Here is a 14,318-nt window from a genome sequence, read left to right as displayed (position 1 = left end):
ATGTTGTTTATGTCCCTTTATTTAAGATATTATAAAAAGTAATTTATATTACTCAAATCTAAGTAAGTTAGCATGAAGTTAATTAATTGAAAACAATCTGATTATCATACATAAACATGATTTTTTTATATAATTTTTTTATTTTTTATAAACATATATTTTTATCCCCAGGGGTACAGGTCTGTGAATCACCAGGTTTACACACTTCACAGCACTCACCAAAGCACATACCCTCCCCAATGTCCATAATCCCACCCCCTTCTCCCAAACCCCCTCCCCCCAGCAACCCTCAGTTTGTTTTGTGAGATTAAGAGTCACTTATGGTTTGTCTCCCTCCCAATCCCACATAAACATGATTTTTAACAATATGTTAGAAGTGCTTTCTATGTATTATTCCATTCAGTTATTACAACTGAACAAACTGAGTATCAAAAGAGTTTAGAATTTGCTGAATTAAGTTTGGTACAAAGTTTGGATTAGAATCCAGGATTGTTTAATTAAAAAACAGAACAAGGGGCGCCTGGGTGGCTCAGTGGGTTAAGCCACTGCCTTCGGCTCAGGTCATGATTTCAGGGTCCTGGGATCGAGTCCCACATTGGGCTCTCTGCTCGGCGGGGAGCCTGCTTCACTCTCTCTCTCTCTGCCTGCCTCTCCATCTACTTGTGATTTCTCTCCGTCAAATAAATAAATAAAATCTTTTAAAAAAATAAAAATAAAAAACAGAACAAAACAACATTGAATACTTAATTTCTGTTATTTTACCTTGATCAAATTTGAAGGAAACTTGTGTAAAATTCATATATAAGAATAAAAATAAAAGCCCTAAAATAAATAGGGGCAAGAAAGGTTGATTTAGGGTGAATGAAGAAGAAACATATGGTCAATTTATCCTTAGAAAAGGTGGATACAATGTCACATTAAGTTTGGATTTGGGTCAATTCCAGCATCCTTGCAACTTTGTTTCCTCCTTCAGCACACAAGATTTCTGTTTGCAGACCAGTGAAAGAGTTCAAGTGTTACTAAGTATTAAGTAAAGAAGAAAATACACTATCACTGGGAAAGTGAAATGAAAGACCAGACATTTGTCCCCAGTAAGATGTGATGTGTTTGCCCTTTTGTAGATGGTAAGAAAATGTCAAACTATTTAATTCTTTCTCTTCTTCTTTTACTCCTGCCCTCCTTTAGAAATAAATTTTTATTGAGAGAGTATGTTAAAGTCACACTCTCTGATATCTGGTATCTGATACTCTATGATACTGATATCTGCAGTAGAGGAAGAAAATAAGATACTGGAGTGAAATGCAATTAAGTTCCAATGAAAGATGAAAAAGAGCATTGTAACTATGGTTTTAAAGTCTGCTATTTTATTATATGTTAACAACACACACTATTTTAAACGTCAAATATGGTATCATGAAAAAGTAGAACAGATATGCTAATTCTGATCAATAATGATCAAGAGCAAAAAGAGTCAGTACAGTATAATGAAACAATTATATAGTAAAATAAAACAATATATGAATAGTTTCTTGAGTAAAGCATGAACTGGAGATGCACTATGGGAGAAATGGTGCTTAATAACACCTTGAAAGCAAGAGGAGGCTGACAATTGCTTGATAGTTAAATAATAAAATGGCTGTGTAGGGGGTATGCTTGGGAAAGAACTTATTATTGTTAACTGGCAACAGATATTTCTGATTTGACAATTATCTATTTAGTAAATTCTTGCTTTTCATGTCAAGAAGGAATCAAAGGAAGCCATACCTAGATAACTTCATTTTGAGAAAAGTGAGGTAATTAGAATTTACCTGACTTAACAAAGGTCAGCAATGCTTTGGGAAGCATGGATAAGAATGTGCATCATGCTTGATCATCCTGGTCATGTCATCTCTCAGTCCAAAGAGAAGGTAAGCAAATGTCTGTCCCAATCATAATGCTCTTAAGGTGAGGGCCATCTTACTTTGGCACAGGAATCTAACATAATGCTTAAAGCATCATCTGGAGTCGGAAGATTTGAATTCTTCTTTAAGTTACATGCTTGGTGCTAACAGGCAAGATTTGGGGTGGAGAGGTGTTTCTTTTTTCCCTTTGCCACAACTAAGAAGGTTGTAGACACATTTCCTTTAAATTCTGCGTGTAAACATTTGGCAAGACACCAGTATATATTAAATTTTCAATAAAGAATAAATTATTTCTATTAATGATTTCATTTATATATATATATTTTTTATAATTTTTTTATTTTTTATAAACATATATTTTTATCCCCAGGGGTACAGGTCTGTGAATCACCAGGTTTACACACTTCACAGCACTCACCAAAACACATACCCTCCCCAATGTCCATAATCCCACCCCCTTCTCCCAAACCCCCTCCCCCCAGCAACTCTCAGTTTGTTTTGTGAGATTAAGAGTCACTTATGGTTTGTCTCCCTCCCAATCCCATCTTCTTTCATTTATTCTTCTCCTACCCACTTAACCCCCATGTTGCATCACCACTTCCTCATATCAGGGAGATCATATGATAGTTGTCTTTCTCTGCTTGACTTATTTCGCTAAGCATGATACGCTCTAGTTCCATCCATGTTGTCGCAAATGGCAAGATTTCATTTCTTTTTAAGGCTGCATAGTATTCCATTATGTATATATACCACATCTTCTTGATCCATTCATCTGTTGATGGACATCTAGATTCTTTCCATAGTTTGGCTATTGTGGACATTGCTGCTATAAACATTCGGGTACACGTGCCCCTTTGGATCACTATGTTTGTATCTTTAGGGTAAATACCCAATAGTGCAATTGCTGGGTCATAGGGCAGTTCTATTTTCAACATTTTGAGGAACCTCCATGCTGTTTTTCAGAGAGGTTGCACCAGCTTGCATTCCCACCAACAGTGTAGGAGGGTTCCCCTTTCTCCGCATCCTCGCCAGCATCTGTCATTTCCTGACTTGTTGATTTTAGCCATTCTGACTGGTGTGAGGTGATATCTCATTGTGGTTTTGATTTGTATTTCCCTGATGCCAAGTGATATGGAGCATTTTTTCATGTGTCTGTTGGCCATCTGGATGTCTTCTTTGCAGAAATGTCTGTTCATGTCCTCTGCCCATTTCTTGATTGGATTATTTGTTCTTTGGGTGCTGAGTTTGCTAAGTTCTTTATAGATTCTGGACACTAGTCCTTTATCTGATATGTCGTTTGCAAATATCTTCTCCCATTCTGTCAGTTGTCTTTTGATTTTGTTAACTGTTTCCTTTGCTGTGCAAAAGCTTTTGATCTTGATGAAATCCCAATAGTTCATTTTTTCCCTTGCTTCCCTTGCCTTTTGCGTTGTTCCTAGGAAGATGTTGCTGCGGCTGAGGTCGAAGAGGTTGCTGCCTGTGTTCTCCTCAAGGATTTTGATGGATTCCTTTCGCACATTGAGGTCCTTCATCCATTTTGAGTCTATTTTTGTGTGTGGTGTAAGGAAATGGTCCAATTTCATTTTTCTGCATGTGGCTGTCCATTTTTCCGAGCACCATTTATTGAAGAGGCTGTCTTTTTTCCATTGGACATTCTTTCCTGCTTTGTCGAAGATTAGTTGACCATAGAGTTGAGAGTCTATTTCTGGGCTCTCTATTCTGTTCCATTGATCTATGGGTCTGTTTTTGTGCCAGTACCATGCTGTCTTGATGATGACAGCTTTGTAATAGAGCTTGAAGTCCGGAATTGTGATGCCACCAACGGTGGCTTTCTTTTTCAATATCCCTTTGGCTATTCGAGGTCTTTTCTGGTTCCATATAAATTTTAGAATTATTTGTTCCATTTCTTTGAAAAAGATGGATGGTACTTTGATAGGAATTGCATTAAATGTGTAGATTGCTTTAGGTAGCATAGACATTTTCACAATATTTATTCTTCCAATCCAGGAGCATGGCACATTTTTCCATTTCTTTGTGTCTTCCTCAATTTCTTTCATGAGTACTTTATAGTTTTCTGAGTATAGATTCTGTGTCTCTTTGGTTAGGTTTATTCCTAGGTATCTTATGGTTTTGGATGCAATTGTAAATGGGATTGACTCCTTAATTTCTCTTTCTTCTGTCTTGCTGTTGGTGTAGAGAAATGCAACTGATTTCTGTGCATTGATTTTATATCCTGACACTTTACTGAATTCCTGTATAAGTTCTAGCAGTTTTGGAGTGGAGTCTTTTGTGTTTTCCACATATAGTATCATATCATCTGCAAAGAGTGATAATTTGACTTCTTTGCCGATTTGGATGCCTTTAATTTCCTTTTGTTGTCTGATTGCTGAGGCTAGGACCTCTAGTACTATGTTGAATAGCAGTGGTGATAATGGACATCCCTGCCATGTTCCTGACCTTAGCGGAAAAGCTTTCAGTTTTTCTCCATTGAGAATGATATTTGTGGTGGGTTTTTCATAGATGGCTTTGATGATATTGAGGTATGTGCCCTCTCTCCCTACACTTTGAAGAGTTTTGATCAGGAAGGGATGCTGTACTTTGTCAAATGCTTTAGGGGACTTTAACACTCCCCTCACTGAAATGGACAGATCATCCAAGCAAAAGATCAGCAAGGAAATAAAGGCCTTAAACGACACACTAGACCAGATGGACATCACAGATATATTCAGAACATTTCATCCCAAAGCAGCAGAATACACATTCTTCTCTAGTGCACATGGAACATTCTCCAGAATAGATCACATCCTCGGTCCTAAATCAGGACTCAACCGGTATCAAAAGATTGGGATCATTCCCTGCATATTTTCAGACCACAATGCTCTAAAGCTAGAACTCAACCACAAAAGGAAGTTTGAAAAGAACCCAAATACATGGAGACTAAACAGCATCCTTCTAAAGAATGACTGGGTCAACCGGGAAATTAAAGAAGAATTGAATAAAATCATGGAAACAAATGATAATGAAAATACAACGGTTCAAAATCTGTGGGACACAACAAAGGCAGTCCTGAGAGGAAAATATATAGCGGTTCAAGCCTTTCTCAAGAAACAAGACAGGTCTCAGGTACACAATCTAACCCTACACCTAAAGGAGCTGGAGAAAGAACAAGAAAGAAACCCTAAGCCTAGCAGGAGAAGAGAAATCATACAGATCAGAGCAGAAATCAATGAAATAGAAACCAAAATAACAATAGAACAAATCAACGAAAGTAGGAGCTGGTTCTTTGAAAGAATTAATAAAATTGATAAACCCCTGGCCCGACTTATCAAAAAGAAAAGAGAAAGGACCCAAATAAATAAAATCATGAATGAAAGAGGAGAGATCACAACTAACACCAAAGAAATACAAACTATTATAAGAACATACTATGAGCAACTCTACGGCAATAAATTTGACAATCTGGAAGAAATGGATGCATTCCTAGAAACATATAAACCACCACAACTGAACCAGGAAGAAATAGAAAGCCTGAACAGACCCATAACCAGTAAGGAGATTGAAACAGTCATTAAAAATCTCCAAACAAACAAAAGCCCAGGGCCAGACGGCTTCCCGGGGGAATTCTACCAAACATTTAAAGAAGAACTAATTCCTATTCTCCTGAAACTGTTCCAAAAAATAGAAATGGAAGGAAAACTTCCAAACTCATTTTATGAGGCCAGCATCACCTTGATCCCAAAACCAGACAAGGATCCCACCAAAAAAGAGAGCTATAGACCAATATCCTTGATGAACACAGATGCGAAAATACTCAACAAAATACTAGCCAATAGGATTCAACAGTACATTAAAAAGATTATTCACCACGACCAAGTGGGATTTATTCCAGGGCTGCAAGGTTGGTTCAACATCCGCAAATCAGTCAATGTGATACAACACATCAATAAAAGTAAGAACAAAGAACCATATGATACTCTCAATAGATTATTTATATTTTTTCAACCTCCTAGTAATGGTCACTTTGTTTAGATGATATCTGATTCACCTATGCTTTTTTTTTAAGGTTTGTTGTTGTTGTTGTTGTTTTTAAATTTATTTGACAGACAGAGATCACAAACAGGCAGAGAGGCAGGCAGAGAGAGAGGGGGAAGCAGGCCCCCTGCTGAGTAGAGAACCCGATGTGGGGCTTGATCCCAGGACCCTGGGATCATGACCTGAGCTGAAGGCAGAGGCTTAACCCACTGAGCCACCCAGGCGTCCCTCACCTATACTTTTTAATAGGTGCTTAAAATATCTGTTGAATGAATGATTGGATGGGTAGGTGGAATTTGCTTTAAATCTTATTATAAATAAAAAAGATGTGTAACATTGTATATGTAAAATCTAAATTCCCATTTTTTCAGAACTTTTATCTCTTGTACAGAACTCCAGTAATATATAATCTTTTTGCTCAGCTTTTTCTTTCTTTTTTTGCTCAGATTTTTCTGTACTACATAGAATCTTGAACAGTTGAGGGATTAACAAATTTGAATTCCTACAGATAGAATGACGCCTTCCATGAGATGAAATCGACTCAATATTTTGTCCTTTGTATATACATGATATTGAATCTTTATTATTTTCCTTTTTTGAATTCAGCTTTCTATGATTTCAAAGATATGTCATTGTTCAATTATTCTGTGACACTTTTTCCAGGCAATAAAAAATGTTTTTTGATTTATTTGAATACTGTGTTTGGGAGAAATCAATACATGTAAGTTTACTAATCCAGATGCTTCTCCTTCCAAACTGGCTGTTAAGTGAAACATTAATAAAACAAAACTGAATACTGTATTATATATAAATAATGTGTAAAATATATATGTATATATGTATAATTTTCAGCAGTGAAATTTGACATAATTCACCAACTTTCTCATGGTATTTTCTTTTCTTTTTTTTTTTTTTATCTTGTAACCTAGACTGATGTTCATTTGGATAAATTTAGAAAGCTGATACCTCATTTTATGCAAGAGAGGTGTAAGATTAAGTAGAGTAAAAACCTTGCTAATTATCACTTCTCTGATCTACATACCTGATACTTCTTGCAAGAAGTTTTTAACAAATATTAAAAAGAGGTCACATACCAAGGCATTATTTTTATGTTATCACAGTCAAGTAGAAATTTGAAAATATATATGTGTACTTAGCGTTTTAGTAAACGTTACTGATTGAATATAATGTCAAGAACTGAATTGTGAAGAAATATTTTTTTTATGTCATTCTACTCTTCCTCCTTTTTCCATTACAAATACATTTTTTTATTTAGTCCCAAAACTTTCTATAGGGCTTTCTAGATCATCATCTCCTAGGATAACATAAGTTTCAAGAAACTTGGTGTGAGGATTGCTTATAGGCTGCTCTGCCTTTGATTTTATCTTTAGAAACAAAATGTTTAAACAGAAAAAAAAATAGGGTAAAATATAGAAATTTATTTGATAAAAGGCAAAGGATATAGGTCTTATTATAGGTGACTTCATTTTATTTGCCTGGTTACTAACCTCAGTATTTTTAAAAATATAATTTTAAAAAATATTTTATTTGCTTATTTTGGAGAGGGGAGGGCACTAGAGTGTGGGGAGGATCAGAGGGAGAAGGACAGGCAGGCTCTGCATTGAGCAGCAGGCCCTTTCCCAAGACTCTGAGATTATAGCCTGAGCCGAAATCAGGAGTCAGACACTCACCTGACTGAGTCACCCAGGTGTCCCTAAAAACATGGTTTTTTATTGTGAAGTACATCACACATAGAGAAAAGTGGTTAAAGCATAAACTGTATCTCAGTAACTTACTACAAAATATAGAGGCAAGGTCGGCTTCAAGGGTTTTGTCATGCTCTTGGAAGTGCCCATGCTTAGTTTAATGCTATACTGTCAATCTTGAAATTCATAATAGTTTTTGAACAAGTAGCCCCAAATTTTCATTCTGCACTGGACCCCACAAAACTTTGTAGCCAACCCTGTATATGGGTGAATAAATAAAACACTGCCCCCAGCTCAGAAACCCTCTTTTTATTTTTTTTTTCTATTGCTATCAAGATCCTAAAGTTTTCCAATTTCCATTATGATCTTTTTGACCTCATGTTACTTTAACAGTATATATATTAAAGTGTTCAGATATTTCTAATTAAATTTCATTAATTTTTTCTAATTAATTGCAGAAATGTACAATTTGAATTGTTTTTATATTCATTGAGACTTCCGGTTTGTTTAGGGATTTGGTCAACTTTAACAATTTTTAGTGCATTCTTATAGAGAATGTGTAATCTACAAATCTGAGATGTCATGTTCAGCATGTATCAGTATAGTCAAATTTGTTAAACATAATTTCAAAGTTTTATATGCTTCCTTATTTTTAGTGTACTTCTATCAATTCTTAAAATGGCTCTGTTAAAATCTACTATGATTGTGACTTTTTCCATTTTTCTTATTTTTAGTTTTGGCAATATTGTTTTATATTTTTGTGAACATATTATTAGGTTACAGATATATAACTGTTATATCTTCCAAATAAAATTAACTTTAAGAATTATACTTTATCACTCCTTGGAAATATTTGTTTTAAAATCAACACCATCTCATATTGATAGAACTATGTGAGTTTTTGGTTAGTGTTCGAAACATTCTATTTCTTCCTTTTTATAAGCAAACTATCTGTATAGCTATATGTTGATGTAAATCTTTTTTAAAAGATTATTTATTTGAGAGAGAGTGGGAGAGTGCAAGTGGGAGAAGGGACAGAGGGAGAGAATACCCAAGCAGACTCCTGTTTAGTGTGGAGCAGTGCAGAGCCCAATGTGGGGCTCAATCTCATGAGCCATGAGATCAGGACCTAAACTGAATCCAAGAGAATAAGATGCTTAACTGACTGAGAATAAAATGCTTAACAGGCACCCCCATTGATAAGAATCTTTTTTTTTTTTTTTAAGATTTTATACATTTATTTGAGAAAGAGTGATAGAGAGAAAATACGAGAGGGGGACAGGGCAGAGGGAGAAGCAGACTCCCAGTTGAGCAGAGAACCCAATGCGGGACTCGATCCTGAAACTTCAGGATCATGACCTGAACAGAAGGCAGATGGTTAACCAACCGAGCCATCCAGCTGCCGTGTTGATGAATCTTAATAAGCATAATATAATTTGGTTTTACTTTTATCTATTCTAACATTCTTTATTTTACAATTGAATTAATAAGTCCATTTGCCTTTAATGTAGTTACAGTTTTGTTTCAAAGTCTACTCACTTGCAGTTTGCTTTCTGCTTCTCTATTATACTATTTTTACTCTCCTTCCTCACATTAATTTTGATGACTGGGTTATCATCATTGTCTCTCTCCTCTTAACCTGATAAGTATACCCTCTTTCACTCTTCTTTAGTGATTACAATTGTAACCAAAATTATTAATCTTCAACCCATCAAATCTTAAATACTGGCATTTTTCCTCTTTCATGCAGTGCAAGGGATTTATAAGGACACTCCTTACTTATAATCTAGTGTTAGTATATATATTTTGAGCTCCTATTAATAATGTTAATGTTCATTCATATATTTACCCTTCTGTTTTATCTTTATTCCTTTAATCTTAGAACCTTGGGAACATTCCCTTTGCTTAAAGTATGTTTTTAAGAAATATTTTTATACAAGAAATATTTTCTTGGATAATGTTTGTCTGAAAAAAAATTATTCAATTTTTGAGGGGAGTATATTTAAGTAAAGATAGGATTCTATTTTTGGCATTTGTTTCAAATTTTGAAGATATTCTGATATTGATTTCTGATGTCCACTGTCTAAATTGAGGTCAGTTTAAAGTCCAGTTGTTGCTTCTTTGAAAGCCTATCCATTTTCCTGTCTGCTTTTCAGTCATTTGCTCTTTGTTTTTCAGCCATTTTCCCTTGATATGCTGGGGAGGGGTATCTGTTTTATTTTTTCTTGAAGGTCAATGAAAATAGTGAATATTTCTCAATTTCTAATAATTAATATTAACTTTCTTTTAAATTTTGTACAAAAGAAATATATCCACATGGTTATAATTTAAACAATAATAAAGCATTAGGTAAATAATTAAGAGTCTAACATTTTCCAATTTTCTTCCTTCTGAATCACTTCCTCTCATAGAAGTAATTGTGGTGAACAGTTTGATATCTACACTCCCAAGATGTGTTCTTCTACTTTATGTGTGTATATGTGCAGGTGTGTATTTGTATTTTAATGTGTTGGAAAGATTTATAAACAATGTATCTTAATTCTTTTGCCGTTGTTTATGTTTTAAATATTTTCTCAAACTCTGACATTAGTCAGGAAGTTTTTTTTAAGTCTTTAGATAGAGAAAAGGCTTAAATTGTTAATCTAATTAAATTAATAATTTATTTCCAACTAGAAATCTGTAGGATGTTTTGCTTAGAAAAATGTCTCGATGCTAAGATCATAAAAATATTCCTTATAATTATTTTATATTTTGTATGCTATGATTTCTGATTTTCTTTTACAACAGAACAGTTTTAGAACTTACCTTTGTGCTCCTTATGAGCTTGTTTCCCCAAATTAAACTGACCATTCATTTATTGAGTAGACAAGTGAACATACTATTAGGAACATAATACCGGTGAACATATTATATCTACTGATATAAAACATCTGCTAAACTTAAATAACATCTAAAATTGTATAATTTTGCTATAAACTATATGACTATTGTAGCACAAATATTATTCATATCTTTTGATGTAATAATTTTATGTTTTAGATGTGGGAGAACAAGTTCTTATAGTTTATGTTTAAATTTGAAGAGGTGATATTATTGAAGCTTTGGGCTTCCTGATCAGGAGGGAGTTTAGTTCTCCTTCTCCCTTTGCCCCACTACCTTTTCAGTCTCTCTTGCTCTCAAATAAATAAATAAAATATTTTAAAAATAACAAATAAAATAAAATATCTAAAAGATTTCAGATTCATATTTTGATATTTAACATGCATTTCCATGTATTCAGTTCTTGGTATGTATCCTTTATAAAATTTCATGTTCTCATATTTTGTTTGGCAGGTTATTTGTTAAGGTTCAATTATAAGTATTTTGCAGTTACTCTAGCTCTTTTGAATGTGTTCTTTTATTCACATCATACTCTCTGTTCTGTTACTATTGACATTCAGGACAGCTGTAGCATTTTTATATATTCACTTCTAATATTTCCTTGGTGGATTCTGTTCTTAGATTTAAAAGTTTGTGAGTTGTCTATTTTATTGATCTTACCACAGAAAGAACCTCTGATATTATTGATCAAATCAATGGGTCCTTTGGTCATCTTTTTCATTAATTTCTCCTTTTATCTTAATTAATGTTCTCTGCTTTTTTTAAATGCATATTTTTCTTTAAATGTACTCGATTTGAATATTTAGTTCACTTATTTCCAGTTTTTATTTTTACTTTTTTCATATTTTTTCAGTCTTTCTTATTTTTAAATTAATCTTAAAGATACACATTTTTCTTTCTTCTAACAATTACTATTTCCTGGGTGTCTTTGTACAGACATTATGTTAAGCACTTTCAATGCTTATGTAAGGTGAAGTAAATTACCCAAAGGTATACATTTAGTATAGGCAGATTTGGGACTCAAGCCCAGGGCTTCTCAAACATGAGGAAGAGTATAACATTATGTGGCTTTCCCCACTCTGAATATTTATTGGCAGCCACTAGTTTTGATGTCTTTTTAATTTGATAGTTTTGAAATACATTTTTAAAAATTTCCCGATTATGGATTATTTTTGTTAGTTTTTTTGCTGAGTTCAAAATATTGCTACTTTGTAATAAGGAACATGGGTGCAATGTTATCTGCCTTTTGGAATGTAAAAATATTATCTTTTAACTAGTTTTGTGTATATTTGGAGAGTTTTGAAATATTGTATCGTCCATATATATTCAAATTTGTGTTTGTGTATGTAAAAACAAAAATAATCTTTATTGTCTAATTGATACTTTCCAAATCACTGCTTATGCTCCATTTACATGATCTGTCCATTTAAAAGATTATTAATTTCTTTCACTACGATTATAGATTTTAAATAACATTTTTCAGTTTGAAAGTTAGAAAAAAAGGAAAATTATCCTACTATTCATAATAATTTTAACATATTCAATGCTTTGTTATAATATGCACAATAAGCTATTCTATCTTCTTGGTTGATTGTATCTTTTATTATCATAAAAATCTCTTTTTTTTTGATATAGAGCTCTTTGCTGTTTTATCTCATTGAAATGATCATAACCGAATTTCTATTTTTAGACTTATCCATGGCATACTGTTTTCCATTTAATATTTTAAACTTTTTGTTTTGTTTTGCTTTAGCTGTGTCTCTAATCAATATAGTATGGTTGGAGTTTTTAATGTAGTATTATAGTTGTTCATTTTAATAAAGATCCATTTATCTGTAGGATCCCAGAGAAGTCTATAGCATTGTGAACTAGTGAAGCTCTATTTTGTAACCTCAGTAGTGAGTTGTGTCAAGATTTGCATCTTGGGATAAAGACTTTAAAGTAATTATGTCTATTATATTGGCTAGTAACATGCATCACAAGCAAATGAATGAGATGACAGGTCGAGCTTTAAATTCTTGCTTCCTTAGGATATCATATACTATGTTCAGGATCAAAATGAAGACTATACTTGATATTTTTTCCTTCTTTTCAGTTTACAGAGTGCTAGGCCGAGTTCTTAAAATCATATGTTCCTAATCACCCCTTTTTTTGTGTTCTTTAGGAACACATTCATCCACAGAAATCTGGATAAATAAAATTAGAACAGTGGAATATCTACAGTGTTCTCTAATCTTTGAAAATAAACTTTGATTAACTGTAGAATATTTTCAAATGTAATGATATTGATACTTGCTTGGAGGGTTCTTTTCCGTTAATGGTTGTTAATGTCTTCTAGGTGTTTAAGTGGTATTAATCTCTTGCTTGGCTTGTTACATCTTTTGTATAGCTGATGCTCAGAAAACATCATGTGTTCTTTACCAGATAGCTGCCTAAATTTAATCTGGAGTTCAAGAATACTGAAAATATGCTCCCAAGGGATTTTAAACTCTAGAGAACAGAGACCAAGTTTTCACATCCTCTGCATTACCGCTTATTTTTACAATAATGATGATAGGAACAGCTTTAAAATATTGTGGTATCTTATTCAGGGTTACAAAAATTAAGTATCTCAAATCTGTATGTTCTTTGGAAAGTGACTAGCAGGTTTGGTTTCATGTATTAGATAAAATGAAGATGTTTAAAGTAGTGAAGTTCTGTCATAAATGCCATGTTTGGCACATTTAAAATACATTCAATACAGACTATGAATTTTACTAAACTTTAAGTTGCAAGTCAAGATAGCTGATTAAAAAAAAATCATAGAACACTGTTTTTGATTTTGTTTTCTTTTAAAGATTTTATTTACTTATTTGAGAGAGAGAGAGTAAGAGAGAATGAGAGGGGAGGGGTCAGAGGGAGAAGCAGACTCCCTGTTTAGCAGGGAGCCTGATATGGGGCTTGGTCCAGTAACTCCAGGATCATGACCTAAGCCAAAGGCTGTCGCCCAAGGAACTAAGCCAAGCAGGAGCCCCGTCATGGAACACTGTTATTATCGTATCACCAAAATGCCATTCTTTTTAACAGAAATATGGTGGGTGGAGATATCATAGCGGAATGATATAAATCATAGTTACTACTTTGTGATTAAAGAATAATCAAAAGTTAGGGAAACAAAAGTATTTTAAAGTCTCAATGAATCAGGCTCCACAAATTCAGTTCAAACCTGAATTGTCTTGAGAAATAACAGCAGCCGAATGTGCTAAGCAGTTGTAAGAAATTAAACCTTTATTTTGTTGTTTGTTTTTTTGATGGTTGTTCTAAACAATATTTGTAGTCAAATGTCTGTCCAGCAAGCAGTTTGATAGTCACACCAGGCACATGACAGAGTAGCAATGGTTGAAAAATTAGTGGGAATAAGGTCTGTTTTATAACCATTCTACCACAAGGAGGTCATAATCAAGGTAGCTAAGCATCTGCTGTAAAAATATGTGGCCACATAAATGCTACTTCATACATATACCTTATGTACATAAAATCTCCCATCCATGTTAAATGTAAAAGATTAAAAATTAATGAAAAATAAAGTGTGCCAAACTCAGCTTATCTTTTCAAAGTAGAATTAAATCTGGTTATACCATAGTTTTGATGTCAAACTGCTTTTTCTTCCTGTTTACATTTTGCAAGAACAAGAAGCCTCAGCTGGAAAATTGGCCCATAATCACAACCTATTAAGCTTTTACTGATATTGCAATAGAAGTAATGGATTTTTAATGAGCTTATCCATTTTAACAGTTATATAATTTATTAAGTTTTTCTT

Source organism: Mustela lutreola, chromosome 1 (assembly GCF_030435805.1).
Source record: "Mustela lutreola isolate mMusLut2 chromosome 1, mMusLut2.pri, whole genome shotgun sequence".
Classification (NCBI taxonomy): Eukaryota; Metazoa; Chordata; class Mammalia; order Carnivora; family Mustelidae; genus Mustela; species Mustela lutreola.
The sequence above is the reverse complement of the archived record's forward strand: the minus strand, read 5'-3'. Positions refer to the sequence as shown.